The sequence below is a fragment of the Muntiacus reevesi genome, chromosome 13 (genome assembly GCF_963930625.1).
Source record: "Muntiacus reevesi chromosome 13, mMunRee1.1, whole genome shotgun sequence".
Taxonomy (NCBI): domain Eukaryota; kingdom Metazoa; phylum Chordata; class Mammalia; order Artiodactyla; family Cervidae; genus Muntiacus; species Muntiacus reevesi.
In genome coordinates, this window is record NC_089261.1 from 3,296,201 (window position 1) to 3,321,265 (window position 25,065).

A 25,065-nucleotide genomic window follows, 5' to 3' on the forward strand; every position below is an offset into this window, starting at 1 on the left:
CACCTCCTCCTAATGGGAGAGAAAAGAAAAGCCAGGGAAATAACATCCTCTTGCTGAACCCCTGAAATCCGTTTGTTACTAAGTTTTGGAGCCTGTGAAGATAGATGCATATGTTTCTACAGCCTCAGATTCATCACAGGGACCTTGACCACATTCCACGCATTGGCTCCTTGAGCTCCTGGCTGTGTCGCTGACAGTATTGTCTCTAACTCCCTGCACAACACTTGGCAGAGTCAGCGGGGGACAGACGAGCCTGGCTTGTCCCCCTGGTCACCCTCAGGCTGGGGGGTGGCCTAGAAGTGCAGCCCCGCCTGGCTACCAAGGTCTGGGGTGGGGACCTGGAGAGCTGAGCAGCCTGACTCCTGGCCAGGCTCAGACTGGAGGCTGTGATGGGCTGGAGCCTCAGTGGCACCTGACCCCAGGGTGATGGGGCCCTGCCCGCTTCAGCCAGGATGGGCAGGGAGACCAGATCCCCACACAGTGAAGCTGAGACCCCTGCCAGGGTGCAGTTGCTGGATTTCATCTTGCAGCCCTAGAGGTCATCAAGGGTCATCATCAACGTCAGCACGGAGAGTCATGCTGGTTGTGCTGGGGACTCTGACCCTCAATGTTGTTGATAAAATGTGGACCTGATTCCCCTCCACATCTTTATCGGCGGAGAGGGGTCCCCACAAAGAGCTGGACACCTCAGAGGAGAGGCAGGAGCAGGCACGGGGCCATGAACCATTGGAAGCAGATGGGACCCTAGAGCCCCCTCCCCACGGGCTGCTGAGCATTTCCGCCCTCTCTCTGCCTCTCCCGCCTCAAAGCGCTGAGCCCTCTGAGCACAAGGGCAGGTTTTGGTGGTGCTTCCGCATGAGGTTGCATTACTGTGATATTATTGTAACTACCGGTGTATAGAGACCAGTAATAGACAGCCTCTTCCTCAGGCTGGACCCTGTGATGGTGAGGGCAGCTTTGTTTCCAGAGATGGAGCCAGAGAAACGAGCAGGGATTCCGGAGGGGCGGCTGTTTGTGCTGTAGATAACAGTTCTGGGAGCCTGGCCTGGGGTCTGCTGGAACCAGCCGGGGAAGTTACTGGTAGTGACTGACCCAGAGCTGAGGCCACAGGTGAGGGTGACCGTCCCTCCTGGAGACACTGACTGTGCTGGCTCCTGGACCACAGTCTGAGCATCTACCCCTAAGAGCAACAAGAGAGAGACAGGTGTTATTATGGAGACAAGGGCCCTGAGACCCTGCGTGGAGGTGGCCCAAGGGTGCAGAGTCCCGGCCCCTGACCTGAGCCGTAAGTGAGGAGCCCGAGCAGAAGCACCATCCAGGCCATGGTGGGGACCCTCCCAGGACGTGGGCTCCTCAGCCTCCTTGGCTGGAGGTGGGGTCCTGGGCCTTTTCATGCCTCCAGCCCGTCAGGAGGAGGAGGGGCCTCATGCAAATCGTTTCCCCCTCTCCCTGCCCAAGGCACCTGAGTTCCCCTGGGGTGGGGGGACTTGAAGGAGGCAGGTGCTGGACCTCACACAGAGCGGGGACAGAAGCGAAAGGAGCCCCTGAGTGATGGGGTGACGTCTTTCAGCAAATGCGCTCCTGTGACCTTGGTGACCTCGGTCATCTATCTCCTCCCCAAAGTATCTGAGGCTGAAGGAGGAGTTTGCGAGTCTGTCTCTCTTGCCCCAATAATCTAGCCTTTCCCAAACCTGAGCCCATCTTTAGAACACTCTCCCTCCTTCTCCAGGAACTACTGTGTCCCGTCTGTGTGATGCTGTCTGTCCTTGTCCCTCCAGCCCTAAGCCCAGGAGGAAATCCCAGAGCCTGTGTCTGGTGTGAAGGGAAAGGCGTGGCCCTTGAACACCATCGTGTAAAGTGTCCCTGGTCCCAGCGCTGGTGAATCAGGGCTGGGGGTTGAGACTGACATGTGGAGACACAGGCCTGGGGTGACGCCTCCTGGGCTAGAAAAACCATGACAACGTGGAGTAGCTTCAATAGGTCTGTAGGGGAAAAGGTCACCATGTCATCATGCAATGATGATAGCTTGCAAGTTCAGTAACAATAAAGTGGGAACACATGTGTCATCATCGGAACTAGAAAAGCACTGTGTGTGAACAGGTAGGTGTGGTGAGCACCGTGGACACTGTAAAACTCCCTTCCCTGTGGTTCTGCTGTGGAGCCGATGGACTCAGGACGGAGGAGGGATGTGGGAGGGCAACAAGAACGAGAAGGAGCTCAGACATCTCAAGTGTTAACGTGAGTGGAAGAGATGGGGAAAGTCTTGTTCACCTTTTGTTTCTTTAACATGAAAAATGTTAAATGCTATTGTTATTTTGTATCCTTGTTAGATTTGCTGCTAAAGTAGCTGTTTAATAACAATCACATGATTTTTGTCAGAGGTGTTAGAGAACCTCAACTCATAGATGTGAAAAATATGATATTCCTAGTTAATCCTTTTCTTATTATACAAATGTACTGATGATAGCTTTGGAAAATATGTGATTTCATATATCTCAAGTTTTTAGATGGAAGAAGTGGTCACATAAAGGAAAGAAACAACTAACGAAGCCACAAAACCTGAAACAATGTCAGTTTCCATAGTTCACTCTAAAATGTTGAAATTGTCAAATAACACAACAGGGATAATTTCAAATGACATAGAAGGTGACAAAGGGTCCTTGACTGCATCCCTCTCCCACTGTGAACACCGGGCGTTCTGTCGGCAATGGTGCAGCCCCTCTGCAGGGGTCTCTCATCCCCTATACAGGTATCCCTGGAGGTCGAGGTTACTGCAGGAAGTTCATTTTTGTTGTATGATCCTCCCTCTGTCTTTGGTTGGATGTCAGGTCTGGGCACTGACCCCACGACAGAGGAACAGGAATTGAGAGGCCAGCCTATGACTCTGAGCTGAGATTTGTCGTGTCTCCTGGGGGCCCAGGTGCAGGAACGTCCCCCTCCAGTGAGGACCCTGCTGCCCACGTGGGTAAGAGCCAGGGGAGGAGGTGCCAGCCTGCCTGACCAGGACCCTGAGCTCTCAGGACCAGGCCCACAGCGCCCCCTGCTGGACTCAGACCTCCTCCTCCCCCACTTCACTCCACAGCCTCCTGGAAGGGCTTTCTCATAGTTGCAGAAGGGTCTTCCTGATGTCACCACCCAGGGCAGTAGAATGAGTCCTCTCCGTGGAGTATGGATCTGGTCATTAATTTTACCAAGTCACTTTGACTTCGAACCTTTTAATGCAATGCTGATAAACAAATGAATTTCAGGATTCCCTGAGGTCTGAGTTTGCTCTGCCTCGCTCCTGGGTTCACCATCAGAACACAACCGCCTGAAACAGGTTCCAGGATTCAAAATCCCAGATGCCCATGGGTTGTTCCTGGTCACAATTCTGTCTGAGTTTCCCTCCCAGGTTGGTATGTGGTTGATGTTGGTTTTGCAAGGTCACCAGGGTCTGTCCCAGCCCGGAGTGCACCGCTCTGTCCCTGTCTCTGTCTTTCCCAAGACAGTATGAGGTTCTCAGGGATAACAAATCTTCCCTTGATCACTTCCAGGGGTTCTCATTTACCCTTGCACATGGTCCTCACAGTACTTTTTGACTCACACATTTAAAGATTAAAGATGTTTTGAGTCGAATTTTGTAAGTTTTCTATATTAAATGCTTGATAAAAAAGATTATAACTAAAAATGGGAATCTCATCCTTGTCAGGGCTCCTCCTTCATTCCTGATTGAGAAACCCTTCTGACCTGTTACCTGATCTTCACTGAACACGGTTGACATTCATTTGTTAGACTCCATAGATTTAATGAGGGTGGGTTTATAAGGTCTGTATCCAAAATAGTGACATTTGTCCAATATCATCTCAAACAAGGAACCAGGGAGGGAAATGTGGGAAGTTCATGAGGGAAAAGAGGAGAAAAAGGGCAAGTGAGGAGTCTGAGAGCCGCATCCTAAGGGGGAGGGTCTCCTTCACCTGGAGAGGAGGGCTCCTAGGGTGCAGTGTCTCGAGAAAGGGAGGACCCAACTTCCCTAAGGGTCAGGGCTGAGGCAGAGCACAAAGCCTGGAGCAGGAGAGGGATGTGGGGGGGGAAGGGAGAGGCCCCCTGGGGCTCCAGGGCACAGACGCTGGACTTCTGCTTCCTCATCATCCTGCTCAGTATCTGTGAGGGACCCTGTGTATCTGGGCACATGGGCATTCTGCTTGGATTTGGAGACCAGAGAGAAAGGGAGACAATTTCATGGACCCCTAATTGATGGACCAGGATGAGGGTATGAGAGTGCCTGGATTTAACAGCACAAGTGACTGCAGAGACCTAACCCAGCACTGCTGATGTCACCATCAGGCTGAGGGCAGTGATGGGTCCCACCCTGGAGTAGAGGGCAAACATTCATCAGACATCCCCATCACACGGGGACTCCTTGTGGCTGTGCTTAGTGGTGAGCTGTGTGACACTGATGACCAGCCTCCTCATCAGGATGGGGTCCAAAGTGATCCAGGAGGGCGTGTGGACCAACCAGGAGCCAGAGAGCAGGTATGAACCCCTGAGTGTCCCTCACCTCTGTCCTGGGTCACAAAGGCAGGGCTTTGCCTGGAATCCCTGGTCATCAGTGCCATGGGGATCCCGTGTCCCTGCTGCTCCCTCTGCAGGAGACAGTGTCCCTGGATCTGGGCTTATCAAGGGCATCACAAGCAGAGGGACATGGGCATATCTTGGGGAGCCCCTGCTCCTGACAGTCCACAGAACACCCCAATCCTGAAGTAGGAAATGCTCCAATGGGGTGGAGAGGAGATAGGGAGGGCAGGACAGAGCCAGCACCTGTGGATCAGGAGAACCACTCCCGGGGTTCCCTGCCTCCTGCGATCTATCACCGGAGCCCCTCACTCCTCAAGGTTTCTTCTCTGAACTTTCGGGAGCACAGTTCACGCCCTGGGGGGCGATCCGCCTGCTGGGATGGTCCACAGACTCTGCTGAAGGCACATCTGGGAAAGCCTCCTGCTCCTGATCTCAGGGGAGGGAGCTCGGCTCCACGGCTCTCTTGTTCACATGGATGATCAGGGTGCACTTCAGTGGTATTAGAATCTGTTTACATTTTCTGAGACTTCAGCAAAACTGACTGAACAATTGGGAGTAGAATTATTATGAACTAGAACATGCCCCAGGAATTCATTGATTCTGGGGGAATTTATTTAAAATTTGACAGTTCTCTAAGAAAAAGCCCCTGACAGGCTGAGGTTCTCGTTCCAGTTTCCCATCCACCTGTGTCTCTGTGAGAAGCCCTGTTGTACCAGCCTGCATGGTCAGAGTCAGCGTCGTCCTCAGGCTCCAGCATAGAGACGAGCAGGAGCCCTGCATTGTCCGAGCACCTTTGGATCCAGAAAAACCCACGGGGGACCCGGGAGCCTGGTTCTTCCTGGAGTCTGAGGTAGGACAGGAGGGCTGAGGAGGGCTCGCTGGCTTCTGCTGGTCCCAGTAGAGAGCACAGCGGTGACAGTGATGTCCCTGCTCAGGGTGCAGGGCGCCATAGCATCACCTGTGGTCTGGGGGGGACAGGGGTCTCCCCACACACGTACCATGACACACCACTGATCCAGGGCATTGGGGCTGAGGTGTGGACACCCACACCAACCAGCACTAGGAGCTTAGCTATCCTGCGTGAGAGAAACCAAGAATAACCAGGGGTAGAATTCATATACCTGCAACCTTATAGGCGACAGCTAACAATACAGCCATTAAGTTGAGATTCTTCTAAATTATCAGTTGAAAATAATAGGAAAACACACTACTCAAGATCAGAAATTAAAATGATAGTGTTTGAACATGGTGGTTTGAACATGGTGATTTGAACAAATTTGCTTTCCATTAAATGGTCTCACGTGGAGCAGAAGGACTGGGAAGAGCAGCCTAGGGCGTTGGGGTGAAAACCTTGGCAGTAAGCTGTGAAGTACGGCCAAACATTCGTGTTCCCACGGTGTGTGAAATAAGATTTATGTCCATTTCAGCGCTGCTGCTACAGTGTCTGCTTTGACAGAGATGTTTCAGCCCCGGGAGGCCCATGTCTGGAGGAGAGCAGGTTTTTGTCTCACTTCCCCCTGGCCTGGAGCACTGTGCCTTTATTACCACCACTTTCATAAGATCCGCAGTAGTAATCCGCCTCGTCCTCAGCCTGGAGCAAACTGATGGTCAGGGTGGCTGTGTTCCCAGACCTGGAGCCAGAGAATCGGTCCGGGACCCCTGAGTGTCTACTGGTGGTATCATAGATAAGGCTTCTGGGGGCTGATCCTGGGATCTGTTGGAACCAGCCCACATTACTACCATAACCAACGTTGCTGCTGCTTCCAGAGCAGGTGATGCTGACCCTCTGGCCCGGGGACCCGGACACGGAGGGTGGCTGAGTCAGCACAGCCTGAGCCCAGGATCCTGGAAGGGAGAGAGACAGCAATGGTGACTCTGGGGTCCAGACACAAGAGTGGGGAACACAGCATGTGTGTCTTCCCAAGCCCCTTCCCCTGTCCCCCCATCCAGTCACCTGTGCAGAGAGCGACCACGGTGAGGAGCAGAGGGCACCAGGCCATGGTGGGCATGGTCAGGGCGTCCTGCCTTCTGTGGCCCCACAGCTGAGCAGAGCATCCCCACACCGTTCCTTCCCCTCTTCATACTCTGAGAGGGGGCGGGGCCTTTCATGCAAATGACCCCCACCCCCAGCTCTCTGACCCTCCCTGGGCCCTGGGTCAGGTCCCTGTCCCTCGGGGTAGCCAGATCTGGGGCAGGGTTGTGTGGGGCTTGGGAGTGGGAGGTCCCCGCTGGGAGCCATTCATGTAAATGATGACCCCTCACTCCCTGTTACACTGTGGGTTCATGACCCTTCAGAACAGCCTGGGAAAGCGCCCTGGTGTCCTGTCCAGATACACTTCCTGTTACCCGGTGATCCGAATTAACTCTCCCAAGACTGGTTTTGACATGACACAGTTCAGGAAGTGTTTGGCTGGAAAAGAACAGCCAAGGTAGTTCACCCTGTAGTGTGTGTGCGTGTTACACTGTGGGTGTGTGACTTTGAGACTTTAAATGAACCAAAATGTGTTCATGGATTAGTGAAAATCTAGGGTCATAACTTTAAATAGGTGCATAAATATAACTGAAGGAAATGTTTACTCGCTAAGTTGTGTTCGACTCTGGTTCTGTTTTAATTTTGCATTGCCATGGTACTGCTTCTAAAACATCATTTTCTTTGTAGGTTCTGTTCATCAAATAAGACAATTTTAACTAAATCATATGACAGTATCTTATGAAATTTTATTATTAAGTAAAAAAACATTTTTACAAAGATATTGGCATTCTTTTTTTTTATTTTTTTTATTTTTATTTTTTTAGTTTTTTTTTTTCACTATAAGTAGTTATTTTATTTTATTTTATTTTTTCCAGTGGGTTTTGTCATACATTGATATGAATCAGCCGATATTGGCATTCTTAATTATACTGGCCTCTGAGTGAGGCAGGGCCAGAAGCAAACTTTCTAACTCTTATGGCATCTCCACTGAGGGATTTTCATGTCTTAGCAGGAAGTTCTATCTGTGAAAACAGGGCAGGCTGAGTTATCAGAGCCACGGGTTGGTCTCAGGTCTGAGATGAGACACAGGACATGACAAGGCAGATCAGTTTTCCTCAGGACACTGAGACGTGAACACAGGGAGCAAATCTGACTTAGACGTGGTCCAGATGGAGCAGTAGTGATGGCCCCTGGGTCAGAGCCCCAGGACAGGGTTTGCTTTCCTAGCTGAGGGCCCCAACAACTTCTCTGCTCACTGTGCATAAAATCAATCCCACAGCAGCTGAGCACAGACACTCCTCAGCCAGGAATAATTTCCCAGGTCTCAGGACCAGGGTTTCTCTCCCCACCTGATTCCTCACTCGATGGCACACAGGACAGAGTGTGAGGCTTCAGGGGATAAATCAGCCACACCAGGGATTCAAAATCCCCTGGGACACAAGGGGAACCTGGGGAGGAGGACGGAGGGGAAAGCTGGGTTCACACCTGAGAGCCAGAGCCCTGAGGCTTCTCAGGAAGGAAGGGTTAGAGAGGTTCAAGGAGGGGGAGAAGGAAGTGAGTGTCCAGTTCAGGAAGATCTGGAAACACGTCCATGACCTTCTGACAGACTGAGCTTGGTCATGACCGTGGAAGTCACCAGGGCAGGTTTGTAGAGAGAGAGGCTCAGGATTGGGGAAAGTCATGAGTGAGGGGAGCTGGAGCAGAGACTCTTAGCAAGGAGATGAGGAGGAGCAGGAGCAGGATGAGCAGAGCTGGAGGGGTGCACGGGGTGGGCTCCGGGGGCTCCTCCCCTCCCCTGTTTCTGGGAAGAGGATGGGGACTGATGACCACCTCACCCCTTCGCCCTCCAATTCTGGGTGCTCGGCTCCATGTGCAGCGTCACTCCCAGGAGGAGGCCTGGGGGCCGCGGCTCAGAGTTTGTCCCCTGAGGGGAAGCACCTGCTGTCACGTCCAACTGGGGCCACTGAGCCCGGGTGCAGGGCCAGGTCAGGGGACCACGTGGGTGTGTTGAGGCCTTGCCAGTTCCGAGCTGGTGCACAGCGCCCCCTGGTGACGCACTCGGGGAACAGTCACGGTGGTGAGATTGTGAGCAAGGCGCTGCTCAGTTGCTTGACGGCTCAATCCTGCCTGACTCTTGTGACCCCATGGACTGTAGCCCACCAGGCTCCTCTGTCCATGGGATTCTCCGGTGTGAACACTGAAGTGGGTTGCCATTTCTTGCTCCAGAAGATCTTCCCAACCCAGGGACAGCGCCCACATCTCTTATGACTTGTCTTGTGTTGGCAGGAGGATTCCTTACCACTAGTGACACCTGAGAAGCCTTATGAGGAAGGAGGGGTTGCTTTTTTTCTTGTCACCAAATACTCTGTCAATGGACAAATGAATTAAATAATAAGTTTTACATGTCTTTGATAACATACAGAGAATTCTCTTTTATTTCCATGTATTTTATTTTCAAATGATTCTGACTACTTTTTCTCATGATTCCTTTTTTTTTCTTTCACTTATCTCCTTTTCCTTAGAACCCAAGAGTGTTTGTATTTGCTCATCAAATAGATTTGATGATTTATCCCTAAAATATGTGTCACCTGATGTCCTCATCTGAGGCATTTCAGCATTAATGTCTCTGCAATCTCACTTCCTTTCAATATTTAATTTCCTGGTTCTTGACAGAAGTGACAATTTTTACTGGATCCTGGACTTTGTGGAAATTACTTGAAGAAACTCTGAATTTCATTTCCTTTTCCTTTAACAGGAAATCCTTCTGTGGCAGAAGGTCAGGGATGTGTGTTCACTGCCCACTGACCCAGCAGGGGCGGCACTGACCCCCCTGCTCTGTGCGGCTGACTCCGACCTGGGAACCGGGGGCAACTGCTGTCAGCAGCTCCTTCATCCAGGGGTGTGTGACCAGCCCTTGTGAGCTGCTGCCCTGGGGAGGGGAGTCGAGCTGAGGGGGCAGCTGTGCTGAGTCAGGGGACACTCAGTCTGCTGGGTTTCGTGGTCTCAGGGACCCCAGGAAGGGAGGGGCAAACACCTTCCCCTGGGAGCCCCATGGCTGTGGGAGAAGCAGGGTTTTGTCTCCTTCTGCTCTGGCCTGAAGCACTGTGGAAACTTTCAAACCATCGTCAGCCCATGATAAACAGTAATAATCATTGTTGTCCTCAGCCTGAACTGAGGTGGTCAGAGAGGCTGAGCTGCCAAATTTGGAGCCAGAGAATCGATCTGTGACCCCTGAGGGTCGTTTGCTAATTTCATAGGTCAGGAGTCTGGGGGCCTTCCCTGGGAGCTGTTGGTTCCAGCTCACATAATAACCCCCAAAGTTGTTGCTGCTTCCAGTACAAGAGATGGGGACCCTCTGACCCAAAGTCGCGGACATGGAAGGCAGCTGAGTCAGCACAGTCTGGGCCCAGGATCCTGGAAGGGGGAGAGACAGAGATGGTGACTCTGGGGTCCATCACGAGAGCAGGGAGCACGGCCAGTGTGTCTTCCCAGGGCCCTTCCCCTGTCCCCGCATCCAGTCACCTGTGCAGAGAGCGACCAGGGTGAGGGGCAGAGGGCACCAGGCCATGGTGGGCATGGTCAGGGCGTCCTGCCTTCTGTGGCCCCACAGCCGAGCAGCGCGTCCCACCCCGCTCCTTCCCCTCTTCATACTCTGAGAGGGGAGGGTCCATTCCTGCAAATGACCCCCCATCCCCCCCCCCCCAACCGGGCCCTGGGCCAGGCCCCTGCGCCTGAGGGTGGCCAGTGGGCTCGCTGGGGCGGGGCTGTGGGGTCCCGGGTGGGAGGTCACACGGGGAGCCAGGAGCAGGGCCGCCAGGCAGCCAGGGTCCCAGCGCCCATCCCCCAACCAGCCTCAGGATCGGCCCCCGCGCGCCCCCTGGTGTCCAGGCTCAGACACGCACCCTGCGACCTGGTGACCAGCGCCCAGGTAGCGGGGAGAACTACTTGCTCTGTGCTCTGACTCCTTCTGGGGGTCAGGCCAGGTGCCTGTTCTGTGTCCCCTGAGACCTCAGCGCCGTCTGTGGGCTCCCCTCAGACCCTCAGGGTGAGTCTGCACACGGCGCCTTCACAGCTCAGGGTCAGGACTGAGGGGACGTCAGGGACACATATTCCTTTAAATCAGGGTCAGGTCAGGACAGTGATGACCCCGTGGATGCAGCTATATACTCCGTGACCCCACTGTACTAGTTCCTGGTCTCCTCTTTCCTACATGAGTTAAATAAAATATTTACCACGTGCTCACTCCCTATTGGTTTGGGAATCAGAAGCTGCCTTCCTGAGTGAGGCTAACTCTGCTCCCAGCTCCCAGGAAGCAGAAGACCAGGTGACTGGGGGGCACCACCTGTGTCCAGGTGCCCGGATCATGATCACCCCCATCCTCCTCATCTTTCATCCAAGGATAGGAGCCCCCAGTTGTCACGGAACCTGAGTGACCGCGTCTGGAGCCAAAGGACCCATCACGGATCCTGAGGGTTGGGGATCAGCAGGCATCATGGTCTGGGGTCTCTGGCTGGGACCTGCTGGTTCCCGGACACCTCACACCGCCAGCTCTGCTGCTCTTTCCAGGACTGGAGGACCTGAGCACTGAACTGGACAATCGGCCCGGCTGACGCAGAGCAGACTGTGCTCAGGACCTGGGTGGAGGAGGGGACAGGTGGCACGTCCCTGCGGCAGAGCCTGACTCTGAGCAGGCAGAGTGACCGTTCTGTGGTGTCAGGAACCAGCATCCTTCCTTCTGACAGCTAAGGACTCCACCCCGCCCCCTCTGCTCATACCCGCTCCTACTTCTCAAGGGAAAGCAGGTATAAGGAAGCAACACTATGAATAAAGAAGGGCTTTCACTACCTGGCTACTCAATGTTTTCCTGGAAGAAAATATTTCACTCTTGTTCAAATTTTCTTTTATCTTTCTTGCTTATTGTTTATTGTTATCATACAAATATAGTCAAATTTTATGTTTTTTTTATTACTGGGTCCAGAATAACACACAGTTTGAACTACTTTTAAATTTATATAATTTTAAAGTTATATACTATTTTTGATAATTGTGGACTTGAACAATTCTCATTAATTTTCATTAATTAACATTCTCATTAATTTTCAGTGTAATCTCATATTTACGACTCATTGGAAAACATCTTTTGCTAGGAAAGATTGAGGGCAGGAGGAGAAGGCGATGACAGAGGTTGAGATGGTTGGATGGCATCATGGATCCAATGGACTTGAACTTGGCAAACTCCAGGATGGTGAGGGACAGGGAAGCCTGGTGTGTTGCAGTCCGTGTGGTCAGACACGACTTAGCGACTGAACAACAAGTTGCTTTACGATGCTGTGCTACTTTTCATGACTGTTATCTCAGTTACACTCAGTGTTTTGAACTGAAGACCAGGAGTCCCTGTTCACTGTGCCTTTAATTTCTCTTGCATGTTTGTCGTTTTCAGCGCACAGACTTCTGATCTTCCTCAGATTTATCTTCAAGTGTTTTATATTGATCATATCATACATGTTAGTGGCTTTATTTTTAGAAACTGGAGATTCATTGCTGCTGCTACTGCTGCTAAGTCGCTTCAGTCGTGTCCGACTCTATGCGGCCCCATAGACGGCAGCCCACCAGGCTCCCCCATCCCTGGGATTCTTCAGGCAAGAATACTGGAGTGGGTTGCCATTTCCTTCTCCAATGCATGAAAGTGAAAAGTGAACTACAAAATACAATTCACTTCTGCATGTTGACTTTTATATCACAAAATCCCAAGTGAAACACTCACAGAAGCCTGTCTTATTGACTCCTTGACCCTGAGCTGGGCCTGGCCTGAAACCACCTCTTCTGGGCTCAGCCAGTGTCTCCATCGAAAAGTTTTTATCGCTGAACAAGTAATGTTTGCCCAAGAAAACCTGCATTGGATAAAACTATCTTAGCAATCTAAAAGCTGAATTGAAGCAAAAGATACAATATTATCAAATCTCCTGGTTCGAGGAAAATCAGTTCCTTGTCTAACATCTGACAACTGGAAGTCATCCCCTGAACTAGACTTCATCCGAGCCGCGAGCAGGCATGAGTGGAGGTTTTTGTCTCACTTCCTCACTGGTCTGAAGCGCCGTGTGAGCATTAGTGCCGCCATGCCACACAGCACAGTAATAACTGGCCTCGTCCTCGGGCTGCAGCCCAGAGATGAGCAGGAGCCCTGCGTTGGTCGAGGCATCTTTGGATCCAGAGAAGCGGCTGGGGACCCCGGAACCCTGGCGCTTATCCGAGTCTGACTTGAACCTCAGGAGGTACTGGGGTGGGCTCCCTGCCTTCTGCTGATACCAGTATATGGTATAGCTGCCAACACTGTAGACGCTACTCAGGGTGCAGGAGAGTCTGGCTGATGCTCCCGGAGACGCAGCGAGGGAGGCGGGCTGAGTCAGCACAGGCTGGGAGACGGAGCCTGCAGACACAGACATGGGGGAGACGGGGCAGGAGCTGCAGGAAAGGTTCGCAGAGTCTGCGCCCCGGGGGCTGATGCAGGCGGGGACGGAGCCCTGGTGCGCAGGGCCTGGGCCTACCTGTGCAGAGAGAGGAGCATGAGCAGGAGAGGAGTCCAGGCCATGGTGCTCACAGCTTCCTGGTCCCCTCAGTGGGGCTGGGCTGCCTCAGGCCTCCTTTTCTCTCCCAGCCTCTTCCAGAGGAGGGGCTGCCATTCAAATAGGGTCCACCCAGGGCCCACCCATCCCCTCTCTCAGCCCTGATGCTGGAGCTCAGCTCACAGCCCAAACTAGGGGATGGAGTGGAGTTCCCTCCTGGGAGCCCCTGGAGGAAGCACCTGCTGAGCCAAATGTCAGGGGACCCTGCAGCCAGAGCGGACACACTGCTGAGTCCCCCCTGGGAGTGCAGGCCCCACCCCCAGCCCAGCTCCTGGAGGGAGTGATGCTCTATGAGCAGCTGTTCAGGGACCGCAGGGCAGTCCCACAGCGCCACCTGCTGGTCACATGTGGAAAATAAAAACAAAAAAGCAAAAATAACCTCTAGAATTAAGGAGGTAAAATGCAAACCTTTCTAGGAAGGTGCACATCGGTGGGCTAGTAGAGAAAACAAGCAAGAAGATTAATTTCCTTAGAAGAAGATGGAAATTTTTACTATGGAATTAGTCCACAAAAAGACATAACATGTATTTCCTCACCTGAAATATATAACAAACTTGAGCCACTACATTGTTCTAATTGATTTGCATTGTATATATGTCTTTTTAAAAACATTGAAAAAGATCAATATTTCCTAGTTTTTTGAGAATTAGTTAAAACGCTTGTACATATACCCAAAAAATTTATAAGAGGAAATATTACCAGTCACTAACATTAAATATTGATCAAAATGTTCTAATCAGAAAGTTAACAAAAAATTCCAAATTTAAGAACGTGATACTGATACCAAATGTTATTTTCTCCCATCTACAAGTTGTATTTTATATTAAGATATATTAAAAAATAAATTTAGAACCAAGAATAAAATCCCTGTAAAAATAGAAACACCTAGACATACTTGTAGTATGGCTAGTACATACTTATTTACATACATGTAATTTCTTACAGGAGGACAAGCAAGAGGACTTAATGTCTCCATTAATTGGGAAAATTAAGGGACAAAAATAATGTTAATCAGTGTAAAGTAAAATTATGGTTTTGTGTTCAGATTAGATGTTCTTGTAACTTAGCTATTTAATAAAATTCATATGATTATTTTCTTTTCTCAACACGTGTTTGCGAGATTCATCTCACATCAAACAAAATATTCATTCTAAATGAATTCTAAAGTCCTGTTATTCCAATGCATGGATGATTGTGTAGGGAAAAATAGGAAAATAGGTGAAGATAGAAACTGGTAAATGACATAACCAACAGTGTGTGGCCCAGGCCCCTTGAAGGAGGGTGAGAAGGTGACAGGAAGCATGGGTGTCCCACGCCCTGTGCCCAGATTTCAGAAGCACGAGGCAGGGCAAAGGCCTCCAAACCCACATCCCTTCACTGTCCCCTAAAGGACAGTCTTGGTTCAGGAGTGAGGACTTGAAGGGAGGGGTCCAGGTTGTGGAGGAGGGCCCCCAGGACCCTGCTCTTGAGACGAAGTTGTTGACATGGAGAAAGTCCCTCCCCTGGGGTTTCTTATCCTCTGTCCAGGCATCACTGTAGGTCAGGTTTACTGACATTTCTGTTGTTTAATTTCCCATCCATCCTAGCCTGGACCTCAGGTCTAGGCACTGACCCCGCGGACAGAGGAGCAGAAGTAAGAGGCAAGACTGTTGCTCACAGCTGAGAGCTCTCATGTCCCCTGGGGCCCAGGTGCAGGAAAGTCACTCTCCAGTGAGCGCCCTGCTTCCCACGTGGGCAAGAGCCAGTGGAGGAGGTTCCCAGGCTGCCTGGTCAGGAGCCTGGAGCCCTGGGTGAGCCTGAGAGGCTGTCACAGGAAAGGCAGGAGCAGCAGCCTAGACCTCAGCTCAGCCCAGTGAGGGCCAAGGAGCCTGAACGCCAGACTTGAGGCCAGGGAACTGAGCAGGGACCCCCTGCGTCCACTACTAGCATCAGAGAGAAGGAGAGCTGCTGGGACCAGGACCCATACTGGACACTCTGATGAGTCCAGAATCAGACAGAACTGTACTGTGTTTCTCTGGTTCTGACCTGACCCATCATAGACTCTGACCCCAGGGCACCTGCCACTGGCACCAGGGATTTCTGCTCAAGTTGAGAAAATCAGACAATGTTTTGCTGCAAAGGAAATCTGGAGAAGGGGTAAATTAAGAAGCTGTGAACAGATTTTTCTGGACCAAATTCCCTGGTGTGACTCTGAACCCAGTCCTCAGCCAAACAGATAAGTGAAGCGGCTGCCTTTGCAGAGGATGTTTCTGCCCTGACTCTAAGAAAACAGCAAGTTTTTGTCTCACTTCCCCCTGGCCTGGAGCACTGTGGGACCATTAAGACTGAAATCAAGAGATGCACAGTAATAATCAGCCTCGTCCTCAGCCTGCAGAGCAGTGATGGTCAGGGTGCCTATGTTGCCAGACTTGGTGCCAGAGAATCGGTCGGGGACCCCCGAGGGTCGTTTGTTACTATCATAGATCAGGGTTTTAGGGGCTGATCCTGGGAGGTGTTGGTACCAGCTCACACCCAATAGCCCAATGTTGCTGCTGCTTCCAGAGCAGGAGATGGTGACCCTCTGGCCCGGGGACGCGGACACGGAGGGCGGCTGGGTCAGCACAGTCTGGGCCCAGGATCCTGAAAGGGGGAGAGACAGAGATGGTGACTCGGGGGTCCAGACACGAGAGCAGGGAGCAGGGCCCGTGTGTCTTCCCAGGGCCCTTCCCCTGTCCCCCCATCCAGTCACCTGTGCAGAGAGCGACCAGGGTGAGGAGCAGAGGGCACCAGGCCATGGTGGGCAAGGTCAGGGCGTCCTGCCTTCTGTGGCCCCACAGCTGAGCAGCGCGTCCCCACGCCGCTCCTTCCCCTCTTCATACTCTGAGAGGGGGCGGGGCCTTTCATGCAAATGACCGTCCTCCCCCAACTCCCACAATGCTCTGGTGACCTCTGGGACCCGGGTCAGGCCCCTGTGCCTGACTGGGGGCTGGGTGTGGACTGGGGCGGGGCTCTTGGGGCCCAGGGGTGGGAGGTCCCATCTGAGCCCTGAGCAGTGGTTGCCTGGCAGCGGCAGGGGCTGGCCCGGCTCTCAGCCCACCAACCACCTCAGGAATGGCCCTCGCGCGCCCCCTGCTGCCCCGGCCCAGACACGCTTCCTGTGACTTGGTGACCAGACAGCTCCTGGCCCAGCTCTGTGCTCTGTCCCCGCCTCAGAGCCAGTTCAGGGGCCTCCCCTGTGTCCCCTGCGACCTCAGGGCCCCTCAGGCCGAGTCTGTCCACGGCTCCCTGGGCTGCTCAGGGTCGGGACTGAGGGGGCATCTGGGGCACAAGTTCCTCTCACGTCAGGATCAGGTCAGGGCCGTGCTGGCCCCGGGGAGGCCCGTCCCCTCCTGGGCAGGATAGCGGGTCCCTCCTCTGTGGGTCCCCTCCATGGTGGCCAGAGCCCTGCTTCCTCTGTGCTTCCCCTCAGCCGAGAGGAGGGGAGGGCTTTTCTCTGTTGAGGTGGGAAGGTGAAGGGGGAGAGGTCAGGGATGTGACTCTGGATTCCTAAATGTCTGGGTCCTTACGTGTGTGAAGCTTTCCACACACTGGGCCCCGTGCTCATGCCCTGTCTTCTGAAGGGACCCCTCCTGGGCGTCTCTCCTGCAGGCACGGGGCGCAGGCTGCAGGGAGCAGGTCTGATGGTGCTCATGGCAGTTTTTATTGAGACTCTGAAGGGCTCTGAGCAGCGTGTTCCCAGGGAGCCTGATATGTGGTGGCTGTTAGGATGAATTGTTCCAATCAGTGGGTTCGAGAAGATACAGTTCAGGGAAAGTTTGGTTGGAGAAAATGGCCCTACTATAGTTTGCCTCGCACTCAATGTGTGTGTTACACTGCAGGTGTGTGACTTTGGGATTCTTAAAAAATATTTATTTATTCATTATCTGGGTGCTGTCTTAGTTGTGGCATGTGGGATATAGTACCCTGACAAGGATGAAACCAGGCTGACTGCACTGGGAACATGGAGTCTTAGCCACTGGACCACCTGCGAATTCCCTGAGACAGTAAATGTATGAAAATATGTTAATGGATTAGTGAAATTTTTAAGGTCATTGCTTTAAATACGTGCATGATTTTAACTGAAGGACAATCTATATTTATTTCAATTTTTCATTGATAAGAGTTACACATCTGAAATATAATTATCTTTGTAAGGTTTTTTATTAAGAAAATATTAAATAAATGACATGACAGATCTTTTGAAATTTTTTATTTGTAAGTAAAACTTTATTTTTACACAGATATTTGCATTATTAATTTTTTGGGGGGTCTGAATGAAGCAGAGCAGGAACCAGCCCCTTTCTGCCACTTACAGCCTTTCCACTGTAGGAACTTTATCTCTGATTAGGAAGATGTGAAGACCTACAAGACCTTTTGGAACTAACACCCCAAAAAGATATCCTTTTCGTTATAGAGAACTGGAATGTAAAAGTAAGAAGTCAAGAAACACCTGGAGTAACAGGCAAATTTAGCCTTGGAGTACCAAATGAAGCAGGGCAAAGGCTCATAGACTTTTGCCAAGAGAACGCACTGGTCATAGCAAACACCCTCTTCCAACAACACAAGAGAACACTCTACACATGGACACCACCAGATGGTCAACACTGAAATCAGACTGATTATATTCTTTGTAGCCAAACAGGGAGAATCTCTATACAGTCATCAAAAACAAGACCGAGAGCTGACTGTGGCTCAGATCATGAACCCCTTATTGCCATAGTCAAACTTAAACGGAAGAAAGTAGAGAAAACCACTAGACGATTCAGGTATGACCTAAATCAAATCCCTTATGATTATACAGTGGAAGTGAAATAGATTTAAGGTACTAGATTTGATAGACAGAGTGCCTGATGAACTATGGACAGAGGTTCATGACGTTATACAGGAGACAGGGGTCAAGACCATCCCCAAGAAAAAGAAATGCAAAAAAGCAAAATGGCTGTCTGAGGAGGCCTTACAAATAGCTGTGAAAAGAAGAGAAGCCAAAAGCAAAGAAGAAAAGGAAAGATATACCCATTTGAATGCAGAGTTCCAAAGAATAGCAAGGAGAGATAAGAAAACCTTCCTCAGTGATCAATGCAAAGAAATAGAGGAAAACAATAGAATGGGAAAGACTAGAGATCTCTTTGAGAAAGTTAGAGATATCAAGGGAACATTTCATGCAAAGATGGGTTCAATAAAGGACAGAAATGGTATGGACCTAACAGAAGATATTAAGAAAAGATGGCACGAATACACAGAAGAACTATACAAAAAACATCTTCATGACCCAGATGATCATGATGGTGTGATCACTTATCCAGAGCCAGACATCCTGGAATGTGAAGTCAAGTGAGCCTTAGGAAGCATCACTACGAACAAAGCTAGTGGAGGTGATGGAATTTCAGTTGAGCTATTTCAAATCCTAAAAGGTGATGCTGTGAAAGTGCTGCATTCAATATGCCAACAAATTTGGAAAACTCAGCAGTGGCCACAGGACTGGAAAAGGTCAGTTTTTATTCCAGTCCCTAAGAAAGGCAATGCCAAAGAATGCTCAAACTACCGTACAATTGCACTCATCTCACACACTAGTAAAGTAATGCTCAAAATTCTCCAAGCCAGGCTTCAGCAATACATGAACCATGAACTTCCAGATGTTCAAGCTGGTTTTAGAACAGGCAGAGGAACCAGAAATCAAATTGCCATCATCCACTGGATCATCGAAAAAGCAAGAGAGTTCCAGAAAAACATCTATTTCTGCTTTATTTACTATGCCAAAGCCTTTGACTATGTGGATCACAATAAACTGGAAAATTCTGGGAGAAATGGGCATACCAGACTACCTGACCTGCCTCTTGAGAAACCTGTATGCAGGTCAGGAAGCAAAGGTTAGAACTGGCCGTGGAACAAAAGACTGGTTCCAAATAGGAAAAGTAGTACATCAAGGTTGTATATTGTCACTCTGCTTATTTAACTTATATGCAGAGTACATCATGAAAAACGCTGGGCTGAATGAAGCACAAGCTGGAATCAAGATTGCCGGGAACAATATCAATAACCTCAGATATGCAGATGACACTACCCTTATGGCAGAAAGTGAAGAAGAACCTCTTGATGAAAGTGAAAGAGGAGAGTGAAAAAGCTGGCTGAAAATTAAGATCATGGCATCTGGCCCCACCACTTCATGGCAAATAGATGGGGAAACAATGTCCTTGTGGCAGAAAGTGAAGAAGAACTAAAGAGCCTCTTGATGAAAGTGAAAGAGGAGAGTGAAAAAGCTGGCTGAAAACTAAGATCATGGCATCTGGTCCCATCACTTCATGGCAAACAGATGGGGAAACAATAACAGACTTTATTTTTTGGGGTTCCAAAATCACTACAGATGGTAACTGCAGCCAAAAAATTAAAAGATGCTTACTCCTTGGAAGGAAAGTTATGACCAACCTAGACAGCGTATTAAAAAGCACAGACATTAATTTGCCAACAAAAGTCCATCTAGTGAAGGCTGTGGTTTTTCCAGTAGCCATGTATGGATGTGAGAGTTGAACTACAAAGAAAGCTGAGCGCTGAAGAATTGATGCTTTTGAACTGTGGTGTTGGAGGAGACTCTTGAGAGTCCCTTGGACTGCAAGGAGATCCAACCAGTCCATCCTAAAGGAAATCAGTCCTGAGTGTTCATTGGAAGGACTGATGTTGAAGCTGAAACTCCAATACTTTGGCCACCTCATTCGAAGAACAGACTCATTTTGAAAAGACCCTGATGCTGGGAAAGATTGAAGGCGGGAAGAAGAGGGGAGGACAGAGGATGAGATGGTTGGATGGCATCACCGACTCAATGGACATGAGTTTGAGTAGACTCTGGGAGTTGGTGATGGACAGGGAGGCCTGGTGTGCTGCAGGCCATGGGGTCACAAAGAGTCGGACACAACTGAGCAACTGAACTGAACTGAGAAAGATATGTGTCAAAACATGGCAGTCTGAGCGATCAGAGCCAGGGGTGGGTCTCAGATATGAGATGAGGGCAGTACATAACAGGTCAGACCTGTTGTTCTCAGAAGCTCAGAAGTGACCACAGGAAGTTAACCAGAGTGAGAGCAGAGCAGCAGTGATGGCTGTGGCAGGGAGGGCACAGGGCCGCTGTGGGTCTGAAGCACCTTGTAAATACCAGTGTTTTGTGAAGGGTGGCACAGTTATAATCAGCCTCATCCTCAGGCTGCAGCCCAGAGATGAGCAGGAGCCCTGTACTGGCCAAGGTATCCTTGGATCCAGGAAGTGACTGCGGACCCCGGAGCCCTGGGGCTTACTGGAGTCTGACTTGAACGTCAGGAGGCCCCGGGGAGGGCTCCCTGGCTTCTGCTGGAAACAGGACATTTGGTAGTCACCAACACTGTAGCCACTGCCTAGGGTGCAGGAGAGCCTTTCTGATGCTCCCAGAGACGCAGAGAGGGAGGCGGGCTGAGTCAGCACAGGCTGGGAGACCGAGCCTGCAGACACAGACACTGGGGCGACAGGGCAGGAGCTGCGGGAAAGGTTCCCGGAGTCTGCGCCCCGGGGGCTGATGCAGGCCGGGGACCGGGCCCTGGTGCGCGGGGACGTCACTACCTGTGCAGAGAGAGGAGCTCGAGCAGGAGAGGAGTCCAGGCCACGGGGCCCGCAGGACCCTGGTCCCCACAGTGGGCTGGGCTGCCCCAGGCCTCCTGTTCTCCCCCAGCCTCTGAGAGGAGGGGCTGCCATGTAAATAGGGTCCACCCAGGGCCCACCCAGCCCCTCCTTGACCCTGGGGCTGGATGGAGCTCAGCTCTCAGCCCAGACTCAGCGGGTAGAGGGGAGTTCCCTCCTGGGAGCCCCTGGAGGAAGCACCTGCTGAGACCACAATGGTCCCTGCTCAGGGGACTCTGCAGTCAGAGAGGACACACTGCTGAGACCCCCGAGGAGCACAGGCCCCGCCCCCAGTCCAGCTCCTGGAGCGAGTGGTGCTCCCTGAGCCGCTGTGCAGGGACCCCAGGGCAGACCCACAGCGCCTCCTGCCGGTAACATGTGGAAAATTTTGCAGAAAAAGGGAATGAAATTGAGTTTTCTAAGAAGGCACAACATTCGTTCTAGTAGAGAAAATAAGTAAACAGATGAAGATGCTCAGAAGAAACAGAAAATTTTATCATAAAATTACTCTACAAAAAGACATAATATATCCTTATTTAGCGTAAATATCTAACAAACTTCAGGAGTTATATGCTTCCCATACATTTGATTTGTATTTTTTTCAACATTGAAAATATGCAAAATTTGCAGTTCTTTGAGAAAGCAGTTAAAGTATTTTACATACAACCCATAAATAAAACACATAAGAGGGAAATTTATAAGACTTCCCTTTTGGTCCAGTGTTTAAACATCTGCCTGTCAATGAAAGGAACATGGTTTCAGTACCGGATCCAGGAGGCTCCCACATTCTGCAGAGCAACTCTGCAGGAAAGCAGAACTGCTGAAGCTCCATTCCCCAGAGCTGGTGCTCTGCAACAAGAGAATCCACCCCAGTGAGAAGCCAGTGCACTGCAATGAAGAGCGGCCGCGCCTCCCCACAACCAGAGAGCCCAGGAGCAGTGAAGACCCAGCACAGCCATCAATCAATCAATCAAGTGTCAAAAACAACCAGACAACCAAACCAGGAAAAGGTAATACTACAAACCACTATCATTAAATATTGATCCAAATACTCTACACAAAAGGAAAAATTAGAAAATTAGAAAAATTCTAATATCAGATTAAGAAATTGACAGTGTTACCAATGTTATTTTTTCAAATATTTTTATTTTATATTTTATATTAAGACTCTCAAACATAAATTTACAGAGCAATCCAGTTCACACACTCCCAGCCGCCCCCGACCCCGTCAGACTCTTCTCGTGTGTCTGGACCCAGGGCGTTTGCTGAGACCAACCTAGGGACATCCTCCTTGTCCAAGGCGACTGAGGCCGCCCCAGGGAGCAGCCTGGAGGGAACCTGGTGACCCTGGTGCTCGGTGGGCAGCGGGTCAGTGAAGGCAAGGGGAAGGTGGGGGATCTGCTAGTGCAGGACCCCAACGCTCTGTGCCACTGCCCGGGAGGAAATAACGCTGGCCTGATCAGTTGTTGTAGATTCTGTGGAGGGTGATTTTCATCTTTTACCCAGTGGAATAATTACCCAGTGGAATAATTCAGGCTCCCAGTGGAGCCTGAATATTACCGCATTCATTGGAAATGATGTGGTAATTCATCTAGCTGGATTGTTTGAGGAAGCAGAAAAAAACATTCAAAAAGGGAAAGGTCTGGAAGGCTGGAACAAAGGCTTCTCATACCTGCCAGAGCTCATATTGTGCTTGAGTTTCATCAAACAGCTGATGGTATCCAGGAACAACAGAGAGGAGAACAAGCAGGAAAAAATTTGGGTACCACAAAAAGGGGATTTGCCCCCACTTATTCTTCCAAAGAGGACCAGAGTGGACTTAGGATATGCCATCTTATTTCCGACTTTGATGGCTTTTCTGAGAGGTTCCAAGTTCTGGCTAACCACTACAAATCTATATACCCCACTTCGAAAATAGACGTTGAAGATGAATTCCAAAAACTCAAGAGTTATATGGTAAGGATGAAACTAACTGCAAGATATATGGAGTTTATTTCCTATATGAGACTTTCCATGGACCATCAATGAAAATCTTGGTAGAAGGTGCAAATGCAGAACAGTTAGATACTGATTTTGAAATTTATCCTTTCATAACCTCTTTGAACTGTACAGTTGAAGGTTTTGTACTGGCTTGGGTATGCCTCCTTAAAATACTGGAGAAGTGTATGGAGTTGTGAAAGCTTATACAGCTAGAGCTGGGATTGGTCCCTTTCCTACAGAACAAGACAATGAAATTGGAGAATTATTACAAACAAGGGATAGAGAGTTTGGTGTAACTACAGGAAGGGAAAGAAGATCAGTCTGGTTGGACCTTGTTTTGATTAAATATGCTCATATCATTAATGGATTTACTGCATTGGTACCCAAAAATTTTGATATTTTGTACAAATTTATGGAAATCAGAGTTGAAGTTGCATACAAGTAAGATGATGAGATTATAACTCATTTCCCAGTAAACCAAGAACTCTTAATTAAATGGATTTAAATATAAGACCCTCCAGAATGGAACACACAGATATGAGAAGCAAAGACATTTAATGAACTACCTATTAATGCCCAGAATTGTTCGATTTATTGAAGATGAAGTTCAAATTACAGTTAAATAGATTTGCTTAGATACCAGAGCCTATGATTCAACTCTTTTAAGGATTTCCAGTGATACAAGAAGCATTGCTGGAGAGGTGGGGAAAGGACTTTCTTAAATATTTCATTTATGATCTACGAGTTCTAAGAATAAAGACACTGAAATGAGTTTAGGCCCTACAGTCACTTCCAGTCTTTCAAGATGGATGACTAGTATGGAGATACACTTTGGCAATTTGGCAATTTCCTTAGCTGGCATAATTGACAAATCATTTATTGCTCCTCCTGCTCATGGTGTCATATTTTCTTTTAATTTTAATAATAATATAATTAATGTTTGAAATCTAAAATAGAATTACTTTCAAAAATGAAGGTTTCCTTCATTATTGTTGTGTGTTCATAGGTTTTATCTCTATTGAATAGTAAGAATAATTAATGCAGTTTTACACAAATATTTTTACATTCTTACTGATCATTCAATTCTGTCACTGTAAACTTTGTTGTTCAAAAAAATGATGAGAGGAATCCTGTAAATGTTTGTAGTGATATAAATTCTGTTTAAATTTTGAATTGTTCATTTTCCTTTGAGACTGCCACAAATTTGAGCTTTGGTGGTAGGCGTGTGTTATACTCAAGGGTCCTTTAATTTGTACAAAACACAAAACATGTTTCTCTCTGTGAATTATTTAACACATTGAACATTTAATTAAACATTAAAAGGAAAAAGCTGTTTCCTAGAATAACTACTGCAATGTTAAAAAAACTTAGTCATTAAAAGATCTGTTGTGATAAAATAAATAAATAAATTTAACACCAATAATAGCAAAAGTTACATAATATTGAAACACCTAGACATCTTAGTAACATCCTAGTACACACTAGGAACATACACACCTGACTCCACCCAGGTCACCCCGCAGAGCCTCTGCCCACAGCTTTGTCTCCTCCTCTGCACAGACGCTCCCAGGAGCCACCCACTCCTTAGAGACACCTTCTGAGTCTCAGCTTCCAGTAGCCCCTCCCCGACGCAGACTCGGCTAAGACCTCACATGGACCAGGAGATGGGAACCGAATCTGAACTATTGGGTGCAGACCAAGAGTTCTAGGGGATGGGCCTCATGGAGATGAGGGTCCCCATCATAGAGGAAGGTTTCAGAGTGCCCTGAGTAGTTTCCCCACTGGTTGGCCCACCACCCATTCTGAGACTCAGCATTTTGGCCCATGCTAAGCCATGGGCACCTCTTCTAACCTCGGGGATGTCCTAGCCCCCATTCAGAGTGGCCCACTGTACAGCAAGCTTTGCTGATGGTACCCCTAGGAGAGTGGGCTGAGGGGCATTTCTAGGTCCACCCTAGGCACAGGAATATGCTTACACTGGGACTCTTGTCTCCTTGGAAACTGACCTTATTCCAAAATGTACATCTCTGTTAGCTGTGGCCAGTCCAGACCTGCCTGCGGTGCAAATCCTATGTGTATGTGAAAGGACAGTGAAAGGACACTCGAGTGGTGACATGAGGTACTCTGTGAGCCATACGTTCAGGGTGAGGACAGGAGCTCAGGATTCAGGGTCACCTCCCATTGGTCTGAATTCCCCTGTGAGCAGCATGACTGCCATCCCAGCTGAGCACAAACAGTCAGGCACATCCCCAGGCTGGAGCCCAGGGATGGTCAGGGGTC

At 49.6% G+C, this 25,065-nt stretch overlaps 1 pseudogene; it reads left to right on the forward strand.

Annotated features, from left to right (window-relative positions):
* The window catches only part of LOC136145446 (adenylosuccinate synthetase isozyme 2-like), a 130,969-nt pseudogene extending 106,475 nt beyond the window's left edge, over positions 1-24,494 (forward strand).
* Positions 24,495-25,065: the final 571 nt, after the last annotated feature.